Consider the following 15,435-nt stretch of genomic DNA (forward strand, 5'->3'; position numbering starts at 1 on the left):
AAATACTTCATAAGTGCTTTAATGGTAACCTACAATTCAGCAAGCACTCTTGCAATGTTAAGACTGTTTTTCTTTCAGCAAATACAATCTGTGCCCAAGAGGCAAAAACTGAACTGAAAGATAAAAGACTGCATAAAAGGAAAGACCTGCAATGGAGTGCTATAAAATCTCTGTTGCTTAGATTAACTTTGCATCCCTTGGAGCACTATTCAGTTGTTCAGTTGTTCATTAATTCCTGTATAAAGGCCAGAGGTCATTCAGAACTCAGACTCCTCAATGAATGAATATACCCTGGGACCCAACTAGATATCAAGTTGCTTTTTGGATGTCTGCAAAGAAAAAGACTGTCAATATGTAAAGGAATCCTGTTTCAAAATCAAATCAATGACTGCATTAGTTTCCTGATAATACTGTCCTTGACTCTTCAATTCTGTAAAAGAAATACCTCTGATTAATATGCATATATTCAGCTATTCAATATTTAGTGAAAATCAATATTTTTTCACTCCAGAGTCCCCTGTTGACTAAACAAAGCTTACCCTTCAGATATCAGTAATTGATTGAAAAGAGGCTGATACTTTTCAGTCTAGATGGATATTATTTATCTCTACAAGTAATGGTACTTCTTGTAATTTTTGCTGCATATCTTCTAAAACCAGGAGATCGCCTTTCTTGTTGGAGCACAATAAATTGTTGTACTCAATAACAGGTCAAACATATGTTATAAACAGCCTCAAAAGACAGTCATTATTTCTTGTTGTAAATTTCTTCAAAAATTAAGCCAATAACTTTTAATGCCTCAGCTTTAACTTTTCAGGCATTAGTCCTATACTTAAACTCACTACATATAATAATACCAGAATCCTGATATTCTGACAACCTCTGTAATTAGTGGGTACTTAAGTTTATTTGATATTGAAGCATTGGTTTCCCAAAATGCAAAGTAGTGCATTTATCCTTATTAAATTTTAGTCCCACTACACCTAACAACAAACAGGTTGTCAGCATGCACATATCATTTCCAACACTAAATAAGGATTTGACTCATAAACCCCCATATGCAGAGGTACTCACCAGTAACTTACCAAAAAAGAAGAGGTCTCCCAAACACTGCCTTCAGAAACCACATATACACACAGCAAAGTAAACAATAACCACAATACATAATAATACATACACCAGTCTTTAACAGTCAAGCCCATAAGGTGAAAAATCACTAAAGCTAACATACTGGTCATGGGAGACTCCATAGTGAGACATACAAATGCCTCCTTACCAGGCTGGATAAGGAGAAGGTTACAGTCAGTTGCCTGTCAGGTGCAGGATCCATCAGCACTCAGGTCACTCAACCACAAGTACCAGTATGACTCTATCATAATCCATTTGGGTGTGAATGACCTGAGACACTCCTTCCTGGACTATATGAAGACAGACATGATTGAGTTCTTAGATTAAGTGTCACAGGTAGGTATGACCCTAGCCTTGAGCAGCATTCTACCTTCACCAAGGATAATGTCACAATGCAAACAAAAAAAGATTGACTTTATTGGCTTAATGTTTGGTGTCAGTCCAATGGTATTCAATATTTGTTAGCCTGGGAGGACATGACCAAAGGGCCACACTGTTTTGCCACAGATGGTCTGCACGTGTCTCCTCTAGGCTTTCAAATACAGGCAAAGGCTGCTTCTTTTAGGCAGTGTCAAAGTAACCAACTTCCCAAGTTAGCAAAATCTTCTCTTGATAAGCTCAAGGTGATGTTGTTGAATGCTAAGAGTCTAAACAAGAAACTGCACTCCCTAGAAGCACTGCTCACCTTGGAAAATGCTGTTGTCTGTGCAATCACTGAGACATGATTCAAAGCCATGGAAAGCACCCCGTCTGCGCAAGGCTACAATGCTTTCCATACATTCAGCCCACAACTGGGCAATAAAGAACTAAAGGAGGAAGTGTATCCATCTTCATAAAGGATAAGTACACATCAAGACTGGTCAAACAGTGCGACTCTCTCAAGCTACTCCTTGTAAAACTACCCATAAGCAAAATCTCCTATCACATCATCGCTAGCTATAGATCCCCCACCATAACCAGGAAAAACATACCATGTAAATGGACTTACCGGAGTCACTCACCATACAGCCCAGTACCTTACTCATGGGTGATTTTAACTATCCTACTATTGACTGGGGAACATACATGACCACTAACATGCAGGCGCAGAGGCTCTTGGACTTTGTTGATGCAAATGCTCTGGAACAGCTGGTCAGCACACCCACTAGGGGCTCAAATATCCTAGACATAGTACTCACTAACATGGGGGAGTGTTGCACACTAACCTCCTGTGTAATGTCTTCTTTGGTAAGATCAGACAACAAAATAGTCTTCTTTAAAATAAATATAAGACCAGATACCTCAACAAGCTCAAAAACATTAAAGAATTTCTCCAAGACAAATTATTTCCTACTAAGTGATTGCATAAGAAATTTCAAAGCTCCCCTCAACTCAAAAAAATACAGAATACTATGCAGAGGTGTACACCAATGCCCTATAAAGCCACTTAAGCAGTTTTATATAATCAGCAATACTGGACCGGATTAAACCCAGGTCTTGCCAGAAAAACAAGTCACCCTAGTAGACCCCTGGTTTAAACAGGCTATACAACAAAAGAAAGAAACTAATGTCCAAAAATAAGCCAGAACAGGTCCAGCAGAAGATGAAATCCCTCACTAGTCTAAACAAACAAATTAGAGATCTGGTCAAGTCCTCAAAACCAAATTATAAAGCAAAAATATCCTCCCTAGCCAAGGAAATCACAAACCACTTTTTAACTATGTTCGAAATCTTAAGGCGGCTACCCAGCTATGCACAGAGCTGGCTATAGATGGTATCACCCATACTCAACCAGAGGAAATAGCCAACCTGCTATCTGACAGATTTGGTTCAAACTTAACCCCTCTGTCCCCAAAGGTCATCCCCAAAGTATATCTGTCACCATTCCTCAGCTTATCTCAAGAGAGCAGGTCATTTCTTTGCTCTCTAAGGTTAAAAACGCAGCATAAATGGGCTCTGACAACATCCTGCGTTGCTTTTTAAATAACTTAAAATGTGGCCTAGCAGACCCACTTGTATCCCTATTTAACCACAGCCTCCAGACAGGCTATGTCCCGGCAGAATGGAGGACAACAACAGTCATCCCTCTGTACAAGCGTGGACCATCAATTGACCCAGGGAATTATAGACCCATAAGTCTGACTAGCCTCATCTGTAAGGCCATGGAAAGAATCATCATGTATCTTATCAACAAGGACACAGATAATCTCCAGACTCAGGACCCAACCCAGTTTGGATTTGTTAAGGGTCGATCATGTCTGTTAAGTCCAGTTGACTTCTTTGAGAAGGTCACCAAGGCCATGGATGAGGGAAAGACCATGCATACCACCTAACTTGACCTGACGAAGGCATTTGACACAATTCCCCACTCAAGTATTATAGAGAAAATCTCCTAACTGGGCATAAACCCCTACATCATCAGGTACGTAGCCAAATGGCTCAATGACACATATTGTCAAAGTGGGTGAATTCATCTATAGTAAGAGACCAGTCACCAGCAGCATACCACATGGTTCTGTACTAGGCCCTCTACAGTTTGGTATTTATTTCTCAGAAGGGACAATTACTGAATTCCCCAAATGATACTGATATATTGAGGAAAAGATTAACACAGTCAAATGATTAGTGCCAGAGCCATGGACTGAAAATAAATGCAAAAATGCATAAGTATTCCCTTTGGGAAAGCAAGTACCCCAGCTAATTACAGTATAGACAGCAGTGGTATATGCTTTGGGTTCTCAGGTATCTAGTAATCTGAACTTCGACCATCATGTGTCCACAGTGGTAAGAATGCCCTTCTATGTTGCACAACTCATGGCATCCAGACCAAAGGACATTATAATTCATAAACAGTAATAAAAATAAAAAAGTGAGCCACCAAGGCAGTATTTGCATGAAACACAAGTTTATTTAGCATTAAACACTGTCAAAGTAAAACCAACTAAGTGCTTTCGCCAAGAAACATGAATTGGCTTCATCAGAGTCACTCAGTTATGATGTAATTTCCTTTATATACTCTAATTACTTAAGCAATTATTCATGATTTTGCTTGCATCAATGAAATTACCCTGACTAAACTTAAAGGTATACTTCCCCTGAATATGTCATATACAGAATAACATGCTGTAAATCACAATAATCGGTACATTTAAGATAAAAATATTAGTGTTAATACTAATAATGAACACAATAGTATAAAACATACTTAAAAAATAAACTTAGAAATGCAAAACATAGTTGATCTGTATTGCATTCAGGTAAGTGTTTTCACAGTACACTTAAAATTAAACCTCTGCTCCTCTTTGCTTCGCATTACTGAGCACCTAAGAGACATTAAAAATAAAAAAATGAATAATGCTTTATATGTTCACAGTCTAGAATGCCCCAATTACAAGAGATTTTTATTCTTTGTCATTGACAGAGTGCAGAGTGACTCTAGGGGTGGGGATGATGAATTAGAAGCCAGAGAAACTAAATGACAACTGAGACTAGATGTTTGTTGCAAGTTTAAATGATTATTGTTCAATAGCTCCCTTTTTGAAGCAAAGGGCAGCAGAGGTTCAATTTTAAGTGGACTGTGAAAACACTTATCTAAATGTAACTTACAGATCAACTATGTTTTGCATTTTAATGTTTATTTTTTTAACTATGTTTTATACTATTATGTTCATTATCAGTATTAACAATAATATTTTTATCTTAAATGTACCGATTATTGTGGTTTACAGCATGTTATTCTGTATATGACATAATTTGACATTTAAGTTTAGTCAGGTTAATTTAATCGATGCAAGCAAAATCATGAATAATTGCTTAAGTAATTAGAGTGTATAAAGGAAGTTACATCATAACTGAGTGACTCTGATGAAGCCAATTCATTTTTCTTGGCGAACACTCTTAGTTGGTTTTACTTTGATAGTGTTTAATGTTAAATATACTTGTATTTCATGCAAATACTGCCTTGGTGGCTCTCTTTTTTACTTGTATTACTGTTTACAAATTTTTGAGCCATTTAGCTTGTCTTTTGTGACATTATAATTCAATTGTAGTCAACCTCATCAGACCAATACTTAAGTACAATGCACCCTTTTGCATGTACCTTATTACCGATGTATCTAATAGCTGGAGCGACCCCAGAGATTTCTCACTAGGAAGATACAGTATATAAAAAAAGTCCTATATGGAAAGATAGAAACCCCTAACACTGTATGCTGTCTGCTACAGACTACTAAGGGGTGATCTGTGTCTGGCCTACATGGCAACCTCTGATCCAACCCTGATGTAAGTATTACACACTCATAAATCAAACTGCACAAGGGTCACTCATTCTAGGGATTTTAACTTAGCCTCTGACATAAATAAATCATGCTGGAAAGATAGTAACATCTTTCAGAGACTACCCCTTCTCTGGAACAAGCTTCCCATTCATGTGAAGCAAAGTCCTTCCCTGACCCTCTTCAAGTGCAACCTTGATCAATGGATGGGTAATCATACATTTACTCCTGGGGTGGCATCCATGTCCCTCATGGACAGAGGCAGTTGGTATTAGATGCCAGAGCATAGGTTCATACCTATGTGAAATTCATTCAACTAGCTATTAAAAGCTGGGAAACTCAGGTTAAATATGACTAGGCTTGTGAGGGCTTTTGGACCGTTAGTCTAGTTACCTTCTATGAACCTATGAACCTAACCATTCAGCTACCAAACACATATAAGTGTTGAAGCAGTCAATATCCTCTTATGATGTAATAACACATCCTAGTTTAATACTGTCTACAAATGTGGCCATCTAAACATTAGATATCCTAGGAATATTGAATATACCAGATTAAACAATACTGGACCTAGAATTGTGCCCGGGGGACCGATTTCTTCACCTCAAGCAAGCTAGATTTGAAATTTCCTGTCTTTACTACTGGAATCTACCACAAAGCCAGTTAGCCACCCAGTGAACAATGTATGGATTAACTTTGTGTTTGAGCATGGCATCAATGATAGCTGAATGAAGGTCACTGTCAAAAGCCTTAGGCCATCCCAAATAGACCACCACTACAGACATCTAAGGCAACTGTCACTGGGTCATAAAATTCAATTAAATTAGTTAACACAGAACTTTTTTGTGAAACCATGTTGTGGGAGGGCCATTAAACATCCACAAAAGTCTTGATTAAGAAAGGAAAGTAGACACCTCTCAAAACTCTTTCCCACCAGTAAAGTAAGACTGATAAGTTTATAATTTGTCATTTGGAACCCCCTTATGAATTGGAATTATGTCCGCAAGTTCCAACTAACAGGACCAATCCCAGAATGCAACAGTTTTTTTTAAAAATTGAGTAATAGTACCCAAAATATATTTACTACAAGGTGCCCAGAAAATGCCTGGAATATTATCAGGTCCCATACCACTACCCTGTTTAATATGACTCAAAGATGCTCACACAAGGGTCACATTGAAAAGTGGGCACATGCAATCATCTTCCATTAAAATTCTAACATCTGAAATGTCATTAAACAGTGTAACATCTACTGCCAAGAAGTGCTCACTGAAGAAGTTCACCAATAATTTTCCAACATTCAGCACTTCACCTCACACAAAAACTGGTCTGAAAGATTTAGCCTTATTAATGATGTATCTAATGTAAGAATAACATTTCTTAGAACAAAGGCTACTAATTAACTTATCTTCAAATTTAATTTTTGGTAAACTCAAAGAGGCATTTAACCTTCTGGAGATGAAGTTACAGGCCCATTCTAAACCATTTCTCTTGAACCTCTTACAGAGCCTAAAGTTTTTCCTCTTTTTTCTTAGTTTAGTATGACCAGTATTCCATTATGGAGGTGTAGTTTTCAATAAGCTGTTAGTTATTGTTTTCTTTCATCCAGACAAAGAACTTCATAAATGTTTTCAAAGTCCTGCCATTTATTCACAACATTATTTACCTCGGAGTTATTCAAGTTCATAGAATTTATTTAATTAATAATATTCAGATTGAACAGCTTAGACTTATCAGAAATACTCTTGTTAATTCATGCAAATAGCTTTAGTTATTATATTCCTAGGTTCATAGGTTGGTACTAGGCTATCAGCCCTAGGGCCTATACAAGCCTAGCCATAACAATTCCCTGGCTATTTCTTCCCATACTATTTACTTCCCTGGACCCCTGTCTAGCAGGGCGACTGATGTGATCCCAGGGGTGAATTTCCTTTCTCCCATCCAATCGTCAAGGTTCCTTTTGAAAAGGGCCAAAGAGGTGCTCTGCCTGACATGTATGGGCAGTCTATTCCAGAGTCTGGGAGTCTCTGGGTCAAAAGCTAAATGATGTGAATTGCCTAATGGACACACCTGGTTAATCTCAGAAATTTTATCTGGAATATTTTTAAGTAAGAGATCTAAGATAGTATTTCATCTGGTAGGGAAATCAGTCATCTGAGTTATACTGTGTAACATACATAAATTGCAAAATTCATCCTCCCACATTGTTGCTGTTGTGCCATCATACCAACTGATCCCTGGAACGTTAGTCACCTGATATTATCAGGTTATTATAAGTCATAAACTTGACCGAGCCATCAATACGCCAGAGTTAATCATTGTTGAGAATCCAGGGCTTTTATAACAAACAGGTGTAGTGGGAGAAGGTCTATATCACGTTATCAAACTTCCAAAATATCGAACATCATAGGCTCGAACTTGGAAGTTCGAAATGTGATATCATCGAAAGCACAGAACAGCAAATTTTTTCCCAGGGAAAAAATTCACTGTTCCGAGAAACACACACACAACACAAGCACACCAAAAACCTATGCTTAATGTGGAGGCTTTGCCCCACCACATACCCCCTACTTAAATATACCAACTCTGAGATCACACCACAGTGGAGGAAATGAATTCTTGCCCTGGGTAAGAATTCAATGTTCCATGGCTTCGATATTATCAGCATTCGCGGTTTCAAGTTCGATGTAATGCCATTTAAGATTTAACGCTTTTGCGGTTATGATATACACCCGTGGGAGATCAGAGTCAGCAACTAATATCGTCACAAAAATCAATTCTGAATTATAACCCACTTCCAACATGGTGACATTTATCATTTGGGCCTCAGAAATAACCACTCCCCCGCCTATCCTATTATTTCTCAGGCAGCTAAATTACTGGTATCCAGGAAGTTGGATTCCTTCACTATTCAGTGATTGTTGGAAAGAATTATGCTAAAATTAATTTGGAACACTTTAACTTACTTATACAGCACAGTGGAATTCCAAGGAGAGAAATATTGGATGCCTTTTGTGACTGCTGACACCATTTACAGCAATATAAAACACAGTGGTTTGAAGTCATATGTAGCACTTCATAACGGAACATACCCAACAGAACAAAAAGGCTAATGGTTATAGATAAACCAGGCAACTGTTCCAAAATCAACTTTATTAGTGCTTTTGTCCAACTAAAAGTGAATTTCTTCAGACATGGAACAGCAATAACAAACATAATCAAACACAAAACTGAGCAGCTTTCCAGGTAGAAGTGAATCCGTTTCCGTAACTGAAAACTATGCAAGCAATAATCACTTGGCAAATAGAACAGAACACAACATACTATCATCAAATAATTGAAGCAATTAATTGCGGCTGTCGCCTTGCACTCTGACAGTGAGAATGTGATGAGTAAGGTATTAAGCACAACAGAGAGAGCGAGACATATCTCTCAACCTTTTAATAGAAGAATTCTGGACTAAGCAAAATATTATGAATGAATTTAAAATGTTGCTTTAAAATGCTCAGAATGTTGATAAAATAACAGCCTTTGCATTGGCTTGTATTTTCTGAAAGCTATAATGTCTGAAACTTAAATATCTGTCATTATTTATTTACTTCAGTCCTCAAAGATTTGCTAGAAACCACAGATGATTTTGAAAAACAGACCAAAAATATGAGAAAAAAAGTGAGCTTTCTGTGAAATTCCCGACAGTTGAGAGGTATAGGTGAAGCAAAAGCAAGGAAATACATGGAAATTACTCAAGAATCAAGCAAATGTAGATTATCCTAGGTTCCCTACCTGCCCTACCCTGATGATAGCATGAAAAACAGAAAACGTTTTATGAGCCCAGTAATGCAAGATTGCAGCTTAGAAGAAAAATGGGTCAGAGCTGGGAGTGGTTTAATATAGCCTTTTACAGGAGGATCTAAGTGTCTGGAGCAAAGGAGACTACACTTAATGTAGAGAGCAAGGAAGAGGAAGCTTTGAAATAAAAATAAAGCCTTGAACCCTAACTACCACTGGAATATTCAGGAACTACTCTAAGAATAACTCCTTACTGTTAAGTAATAACCTGACAGAATTCCAAGCTCCGGTAAACCCTGATAACACTACTGCCTACGTGGAACTGTTCACAAAAACACTATACAAGCATGTTAATAACTGCAGAGAGGCAGCTGTATCCACCAGGAAGAAGTACAGAACTAACTCAAGAAACAAGCCACCCCGGTGGAATCACAACATCAATAGGCTGTATAACAGAAGGAAGACAATCATGGCAAAAATTAGAAGATGCAGCACCCAGCGGAATAAAAACACTCCTGTCAAACTAAAACAACTCAGAGGATACACAAAGTCTACCAAAGCCAAATTTGAAGTAAATTTGGCTTCCCAGGCCAAGGACAACCACAAGACATTCTTTAGCTATGTCCGCAACCTCAAAGGTGATGCACAAGTGTGTGCAGAGCTCATTGTAAATGAAGCCACCTATGCTGAGCCAGAGGATATAGCAAACCTACTGGCCGACAAGTTCAACTCCAACTTCACACCTCAACCTTTCTTTAGGAAATACCATCAAATATAACTTCCCCTACTCTCACTATGGAACAGATCCTTAATCTTCTCTCTCTAAAGCCAAGAACACTGCATCAGTGGACCCAGATAATATCCCAGGATGCCTTCCAAACAGCATGAAACATGACCTATCTCGACCTCTGTAATTGCTACTTAACTGTAACCTCCAAACAGGCTTCATATCTAATGAATGAAGAACAGCAACAGTCATCCCTCTGCATAAAGGTGGACCATCTACAGACCCTGGAAACTACAGACCCATTAGTCTCATTAGTCTCATATGTAAAGCCATGGAAAGAATTACCATGGAAATGATCAATAATGATATAGGAAAACTCCAGACAATGAACCCAACAGAATTTGTTTTTGTCAAGGGCAGGTCATTCCTACTCAACCTTGTTAACTTCTTTGTGAAGGTCACCAAAGCAATGGATGAGGGCAAAATGGTTCACACTACTTACCTTGACCTGGGTAAGGCATTTGATACAATAGCCCACTTATGCATTGTTGACAAACTCAAGAGGCTAGGTATAAACTCTTATGTTACTCAGTGGATAGCCAGCTGGCTCACAGACAGGACCCCAGGAAGTTAGAACTGGGCAGTCCACCTTTACAAAGAGGACAGTCATAAGTGGAGTCCCTCAGTCCCTGGTACAGCTCCTTTTTGGCATTTACTTCTCTGAAGTCAAGGGCAATATCAATGGCCTCGGGCTGACTAAATTTCCAGATGATGGCAAATTAGGAGCAGTCATAGAATACTCCACTGACACAAATGTTCTCAAGGAAAGGCTGGCACTGACAAACAACTGGTGACAGTGCTATGGACTAAAAGTAAATGCCTAGAAATTCATAATAGTATCCTTTGGGCAGTCATCTATCCCTGATAACTATCATATTGACAGCACAACCGAAAAGAGCTGACCCAGTAGTCAGGGGCTTGGGGACACACATACACAGTAATCTAGCCTTTGACCATCACACATCGACAGTACTGAGGAAATCATTCTCTGTTGTGCAAGTTTTAAACAAAAGCAATGCATCTAGGTCTTAGAAAGTCATTGTTCCACTGTATTTAGCATTCATCAGCCCTATCATTGAGTACAATGTTCACTTTGGTATGTACCTAACCAGGCATATCCAACAATTGGAACATCCACAGAGGTTCCTCACTAAAAGAATACAGGGAGTAAGTAACATGTCCTATGTAGACCGCCTCAAAGCCTTATTCCTGTATGCTGTCTCCTACAGGCTGTTGAGGTGGGGGAGCTATGCCTGGAATACAAGACAGTGTCAAATCCCACCCTGATGGACCTCCTGCATATTTGAAAAACAAACAGCACCATAATTACCCATTCTAAAGCCTCAAACCTTGCCTGTGATTATAAATAGGACCTGCTGAGAGACAGGTATGCATCACAGCGATTGCCCCTTCTCTGGAACAGACTCCCCATCCATGTAAAGCAGAGTTTCTTCCTAACCCAATTCAAATGTAACTTGGACAATTGGATGGGTAACAGGAAATTTATCCCTGATTTGGAACCTATGTCTCTAATGGACACAGTCAGCCTGTAAATGGTTCATCTCCCAGGCCCCTGTTGTAAATGTTTCATCTCCCAAGCCCCTACTTACACTTATTAAGGGTACCAATACTTGTCAGAGATTTGGGATGCATGGCCAGGCTTAAAAAGGCTGTTGTGGTTGTTAGCCTAGTAAACACCTATGAACCTATCAAGAGAGAGTTCTACGAAGGGATGCACTGACACCGTGGAGACAGAGTGTAGGAAACAATACCTAGTAAACACCTATGAACCTATCAAGAGAGAGTTCTACGAAGGGATGCACTGACACTGTGGAGACAGAGTGTAGGAAACAATACCTAGTAAACACCTATGAACCTATCAAGAGAGAGTTCTACGAAGGGATGCACTGACACCGTGGAGACAGAGTGTAGGAAACAATACCTAGTAAACACCTATGAACCTATCAAGAGAGAGTTCTACGAAGGGATGCACTGACACCATGGAGACAGAGTGTAGGAAACAATACCTAGTAAACACCTATGAACCTATCAAGAGAGAGTTCTACGAAGGGATGCACTGACACCGTGGAGACAGAGTGTAGGAAACAATACCTAGTAAACACCTATGAACCTATCAAGAGAGAGTTCTCTGAAGGGATGCACTGACACCGTGGAGACAGAGTGTAGGAAACAATACCTAGTAAACACCTATGAACCTATCAAGAGAGAGTTCTACGAAGGGATGCACTGACACCGTGGAGACAGAGTGTAGGAAACAATAATGGCTACAGCAGATCTAGATAAAGTGAGTGAAAAAGAAGAGAACGAAATACTGAACGAGTAAGACCAGTCCAAACAGGTGCCCTACTAATTAACAAATGACAAATGATTGTTTATTGAATAGCCAAGATGCATTGCCCAAGGTAGTTCAGTCATCAAAATGCAAATTGGTGAGCTGGATAGGAACAGGAAGTTACATAGTAAATGAGAAGGAGAAAAGAGGTTGTAAGAAAGTAGGAGGAGGAGTTCAGGTAGTAGCACCTGACAAAAAAAAATATGAGTAAAGACAATCTATGCTATGGCACTTAGTTACTAGTGAAATTCATGAAGTCGTATAAACACAGGACAGTTGTGCAAGCTGCTGCACACAGGCACTTCAGTGATTAAACCTTTGGTTAAATGACCACCATACCATGCAAATGTTTCCAAGTTCACCACCCATTTTTCTCCAGTCCCTCATAAAGACATACTGTTTGGGATAATGTACATGCACTGGACTAATGTTCCAGGATCTTAGAAGAGTGATTTCTGGGGTCCACAGTTTGGTTCCCTCAGCATCCATTTTCCTTCTGTGCGACACTGAGCAAATTTACTTGAGACCAGTGCTCCTAATTTCAGTCAGAAGAGGTCTATGGAGTTTGCTGCTCTTCCCTAAGTAGTATATATATTAAAATACATAAATTACATATTGTAATACATACAAAGTAGCATGCCTTATGATTTTGTTCATGAGTTTTTACATTTCTTTTACCTTTGTCCAGAATTCTTCAAAAACACTGTTGAGAGGTTTGCTGCTACATGGTGGGATCATGCTTACATCTTTACTGAAGAATTCTGGCTAAAGACAAAAAATGGAGGGACAAAGGCACAAAATCATGAATGATGTCTAATTATTACTCTAAGTTGCTTTTAAGTTAAATAGTTTTGCATCAACACAAATATTGTGAACAATATGAGGTATAAAACTCTAATGTCTGGCATTATTGACTGGCTGCAATCATCTGTGGTTTACCAGAAAATCAAATGTTTCCAGAAGAAAAGGAAATAAATAAAAAGCAAACTCAGAGACATTCTGCAAACATCAAGACAGTTGATAAATATGCTTCACTCTCTGCCATCCTATAGATAGTAGTTAACACCCCCCTTTGTCTGGGAAGGGGACTCCTCTCTTCCTGTGGACTGGGCAATCAGGTTCAAGTGTCACATCCCACTCAAGATGGGGAATAACAGAAGAAATGCTAAACTTTGCAGTGCATGCCTCTCAGGTGCAAGAGTTGTGTCTTAAATTAGCAAAACATAACCCCTCGCAATCTGGTCCCCTTTAGGAAGCTAAGCCATATGGTGAAGGCAGACTTCATGCAATACCATGGGTGTGTCTGACTTACCAAGGAAATGCACCTCAATGAGCTGTAGAGGAAGTGATAAAAAGACCAGTAAGCAATAAAGCTTAGTACCTGTTAGGGAGAATACAGAGTAGCAGGTTTCATAGGTTCATAGGTAGGTACTAGGCTATCAGCCCTGGGGCCTAAGTAAGCCTAGCCAGCAAGGTTCCCTGGCTTACGCCACCCAAGAAAGTTATTTTCCTGTGCTCTTGTCAAGCAATACCACAGAAGTGATCCCTGGGGTGTATTTCCTATTTCCCATCCACTCATCAAAATTTTTCTTAAAGAGTGCTAATGAGGAACTTTGCTTGACATAGATGGGTAGCTTGTTCCAGAGTATGGGAAGTCTCTGGGACAGGAATCTATCCCTCCATGTCTTGTTTATTGTGGTGACAAGGTTTAGGTACCTAGAGCATGTAGCTTGGAGGGATTGGGATTTCTTTAGGTGTAACATGTCCAACAGCTCTGGGTTTGACATAGCTTTATATGTTAGGCACAGATCACCTTGGAGTAGGTGATATGCTACAGAGTAAAGCTTGAGACGGTCAGTGTAGGGCATCTGTTTGAGGCCAGTAATCCTCTTTGTGAGGTACTTCTGTGGTCTTTCCAGCTGCTGCAGATGTTTTGTGAGATACATTCCAAAAGGGGCGTTGTACTCTATAATGGGTCTAATGAGTGTCGGGTAGAGGGGAACAATGACCTCTTTTTTCCTGGATGAGAACCCTTTTGTGATGAGGTGTGCCACGTAGAAGGATTTCCTGACTACTGTGGTGATGTCATTATCAAAGGAGAGACTACTGTCCACCTGAGTCCCAAGGTCTCTCATCACACATTCGGCATTAAGTAGACTGCCGCCAATGTGGCAGTTCATGGGTATAGAGTTTTTACCAAAGGGGATGACAATGCACTTTTTGGCATTGAGCTTGAGACTATGGCTCTGACACCAGGCATTTGTCTCAGTGAGGCCCTTCTGTAGGATGTCCAGATCATTTGAGGACTCAACTATGGCTTCTAGTTTGCAGTCATCTGTGAATTTCATTAGCCAAAGGCCTTCTGTGTTAGCCTGCACTTCAGAGAAGTATATTCCAAACAGGAGAGGTCCCAGGACTGAACCCTGTGGTACTCCACTTGTCACTGGTTTGAAGTCAGATTTGGATACTGCAACTTTTACAGTGTGGGTTCTGTCAGTGAGCCAGTTGGCAATTCATCTCGTGATGTAAGGATTTATACCTTGTTTAGTGAGTTTAGCTATAATTCCAGAATGGGGGATGGTGTTGAAAGCCTTGGCGAGGTCAAGATAGGCTGTGTTAACCACCTTACCCTCATCTACGGCTTTGGTGACTGCCTCAAAGAAGTCAATCAGGTTCAAGAGGCATGATCTGCCTTTCACAAACCTGAACTGGGTGGGGTCCAGAGTTTGGAGGTTACCAATGTCTTTGTTTATGAGTTCCATGATGACACGTTCCATGGCCTTACAGTCCAAGCTCGTCAGGCTAATACGGCGATAGTTCCTGGATCAATGGTGGCTCCCCCTTTGTGGAGTGGGATAACTGTTGCTGTGCACCATTCAGTAGGCACAAAGCCTGACATGAGGCTATGACTGAACATGGTGCTTAGGCGGGGAGCCAGTTTGTTCTGAACTTCGTGTAGAACGCAGCCTGGGATGTTGTCCGGTCCCATGGATGCTGTGTTTTTGGCTATAGAGAGTGCAGATTTTACCTGCATAGTTGTGATTACAGGGACTCTGCATTCTTCCTGTATAGATATGGGCCCTTTAGGTGGTGAGAAGGGGGTAAAGTTAGCACTGAACCTATCT

At 39.7% G+C, this 15,435-nt stretch overlaps 1 long non-coding RNA gene across 1 annotated transcript in view; it reads right to left on the reverse strand.

Moving 5' to 3' along the window:
- Nucleotides 1-13,071, reverse strand: part of LOC122796018 — a 200,748-nt gene extending 187,677 nt beyond the window's left edge. Inside the window, exon 1 of the long non-coding RNA XR_006363887.1 lies at nucleotides 12,989-13,071. This is a non-coding gene — a long non-coding RNA (uncharacterized LOC122796018). The remainder of the gene's footprint in view (nucleotides 1-12,988) is intronic.
- Nucleotides 13,072-15,435: the final 2,364 nt, after the last annotated feature.

This window comes from Protopterus annectens, chromosome 2.part2 (genome assembly GCF_019279795.1).
Source record: "Protopterus annectens isolate FY-2018-M chromosome 2.part2, PAN1.0, whole genome shotgun sequence".
Classification (NCBI taxonomy): domain Eukaryota; kingdom Metazoa; phylum Chordata; order Ceratodontiformes; family Protopteridae; genus Protopterus; species Protopterus annectens.